Raw genomic sequence first — 3322 nt, forward strand, 5'->3', positions numbered from 1 at the left:
GCGCTGGGAGTTCACTTATCGTGTGGTGGTTTGATTTGATGTGTGTTGGGTTTATACTTCTTTTCTTTAATATTTCTGATTTACGTTACTCCCAGTGTCCTAGGCAGTGAGTGGTTGGCTCCCCAGCCGTGATGTGTCTGTCTATCTTCTTTTTCTTCATCAACTGTGGTGTTTTAGACATGTTAAATAAATGGCAGATTGACCCACGCTGACCGTCTTGGCCTCGTAATTGAAGCCCCTGTTTATCAGATCATCCTCAAGGTTACATAAAATAAAACTTGCTTCTTTGTTTAATAATACTGTTATTTTTATTATTTAAGTCTTTTTGGAAGAAAGTTGTACTGTATCTACTGTTGTATGTTCCAAAACGATGTGGGGAGAGGGGCGGCCACGCCCACTTAGGAGACAGGAAGTGTATACCATTTCATATCATTGGCAGTAACGGTAATGCGCTATCTTCTGTATAGAGGATCTTTGGTTAAAGTATATGAAGTCTGTACAGACTGAGTCATGTGACTAGTTTTGGCTGAAGGAATCAGTCAGCAGCTGAGCTCTGGTTGCTAGGGGCAACAAGAACCTCGACTTCAGAACCTTCCGGTTTGGCTGTGAGAAAACCCCAGATTTTGGCTTCTGACAAGGTCTCAAATAACTCCGATTCGTGATCAAACCGTAGCTCGTGGGCCAAAAAATGAAAACATTGTGAGAGATACAGAAGCCGGCAGATTCTGACAATCTTCATTTTATTCAGATATTCTTTAAATTATTTGATTAAGCTCAGTGCGAAGACAGAGTGAGATTATTTTGAAGAAAATGTTTGATTACATTACAGTCAATGGGGACTGGTATTGGCGGCGCTCTAGGCTCCCCCATTTAAATTTTGTGCATACCACGCCTGTCAAAGTCACATTTTATGAATCCCAACACCTATGTCTACATTCTGACCAAAAATTATTTGTCTCATTTTTACGGTTTTTACTCCGAGCCGTGAGCTCGTGTTACAAATAAAAATTTGGGTTATTTTTTACTGTTTCCGACACTCTATCAATCGACATTCGGGACTCTAGGTTTGACGAAAAAGTGATTTCCAGTCCTCGCTTGTGTGCTCATATTTTGAAAAATGTACATCTAAGGAAAAAACTGTTTGGTGTTTTGGAGAGAAGAGAAGTTTTCCTCCGTTTTGAAGTCTGAATCACTTTTCCACGTGCAGGTATGAGAAAGTTAGGTGACTCACAAAAAAGGTGATGTTTTTTTTACCTGCTCCCGTCCACACTGTGACATTCTGCGCCACATACATACATGGAGAAATCTCCCCATTAGTTTGGAAATTTTGAAATGTTTTTGCACTTCGTGCAAAAACTATTTGTGCGATCGCTCAGAAAATTCAGAGGACTGTAGTTAAATAGATAAATTCAGGGCCTACAACTTTCTAAATCGGTTCAGAATTTTTCGAGTAACGGTGTGCGAGTGGTGAGGCCCCAAAGTTCTCCCAATGCGTTCCGGATGGGCCAAAAAACGCACATTTTCGCAAGTTGCGCAAAAACGTCTTACCACTCGATTCCCGATTAGGGCGCACGTTTCTATTTTTTAACTTTTTGCATTTTCTCAAAGCTGCGGGACTAGTTACGCACCGAAGATTATACGGAAGAATAATTAATAAGCCTGAGCAATAATAAGAGTGCCTCTGGCGCAGCCGTGGCACTAATAAGATAACCTTGTTTGAATTGTAAAATGGGTTTGGTTAAACCTGACTAAAATGCTCAGACTTTTAGTCGACTGAAACTTGACACGACTAAAAGGAGAATGAACGTGACTAAAACTAATAAAAACTAAAATGATAGCTGGACTAAAGACTAGACTAAAACTAGAATGGAAGCGTCTGCTAAAAACCAGACTAGTGGTGAGTTGAAGGGTTGGAGCAGCTGAGGTGGAAAAGTTCAGAAACTAACGTTAATGAGAGGAAACCTGAGGAAAACATCCTCCATGTGTGCAGCCATCAACATCTGTACAGATGTGTGTGGATGAGGAGTCAGGACGGGAGGACCGGCTTCACTGAAGCTTCACTCATTACTACCTTTAAAGAATACGACAAAGCTCCCAAATGATTCAATTCTGATCCCAAATCAGATTCCTGAAGCACCGCAAAGTTGTTTTACTACGATCCAACTCAAAAACTGACCAGTCAAAGTTAACGGTGACTCTGAGGTAACGGCGAGTCAAAACTATCTTAAACAAGTTCAGTTTAGTCAGAATAAACATAAATCTGTGTTTATACATTTAAAATAAGTTTGGTATTATTTCTTAAATCTCATTCTTAATTCTTTCATTTACATCTGACTGAGAAAAAGGCTCCACATTAAGTTCATTGGTTTGTTTGTGATAAATCTGTGTTTTCCAGGCGGATGGACGTGTGATGTGTAACTGGAATAAATAAACCTTAAAATCAGGCCTGAACATTTCTGTAAACGACGTCTGCAGCTCCTCCTGCTGCAGGATTTATTTACAGTTAAACATTTGCTAAATCGGAGGAAAAGGTCAAAGTTTAATAATAAAGTCCCTGCAGAAGTTTATGGTGTCACTCATAAATGGATTAATCATTAAACCAGGGTTCCTTGAACGCATCACGGAGCCACGTTTATTAACTTGAACCTTCACGGTGTTAAAATGTAAAATATCACAGGAAAAATAAAGATATGAAATAAAAACAGCTCAAAAACACAATCAAACCGGAACTACAAACCTTCTTATTCTGTCATCTAATGTTTCTCTCGTTACTTTGGTGTTTCCAGGAACGACGGAATACTTTCCAGAAACTAAACTATGACGTTTTGACGAAAGAAGAAACTTCAAAACGTTTCATTAATTGGTTCTTAAACAACTTCTTACAAAATACCGAGTTACTTGTTCCTGCAGTTAATAGGGAGGTTTTACTCACCAGCTGCTCCAACTGCGTCGCAGCTTCATCTGCTGAAATCAGGAGCAATTTAGAAAAGTTAAAGTTTAACACTTTTACTGTCAGAGGGCAAAGTTCAGTCCAAACACGTTTTTATTACATGGAGTTCAGCCGGTTCTGACCAAAACACTGGTTTCTGTCACATTTGTGTAAATGTCCTGCAGAATCCACGAGTGAAGCTTCAACCTGCATCAAAGTTTCAAGTTTGTGGTTTTAAATTATTTGTGGTTTACAAACAATTAAGAATAAGATTTAAGTAACACAACAATAAACCCAACATGTTTTAATGTTGATGTATTTATCATTGATCAATATCATTTGTTTGCATTAAGAAACCGGTGAATGAATAAAACTACAATATAAATAACTTTG

The 3322-nt window shown here is 38.7% G+C and overlaps 1 protein-coding gene across 2 annotated transcripts in view; it reads right to left on the reverse strand.

Moving 5' to 3' along the window:
- LOC133442117 (NLR family CARD domain-containing protein 3-like) overlaps positions 1–2973 on the reverse strand; it is a 26878-nt gene extending 23905 nt beyond the window's left edge. For both annotated transcript variants that reach the window (XM_061720058.1, XM_061720057.1), the window contains exon 1: positions 2933–2973. The gene's annotated coding sequence lies outside the window, so the exon portion shown is untranslated. The remainder of the gene's footprint in view (positions 1–2932) is intronic.
- Between the last annotated feature and the right edge of the window lie 349 nt (positions 2974–3322).

This window comes from Cololabis saira, chromosome 4 (genome assembly GCF_033807715.1).
Source record: "Cololabis saira isolate AMF1-May2022 chromosome 4, fColSai1.1, whole genome shotgun sequence".
In the NCBI taxonomy this organism is placed as follows: domain Eukaryota; kingdom Metazoa; phylum Chordata; class Actinopteri; order Beloniformes; family Belonidae; genus Cololabis; species Cololabis saira.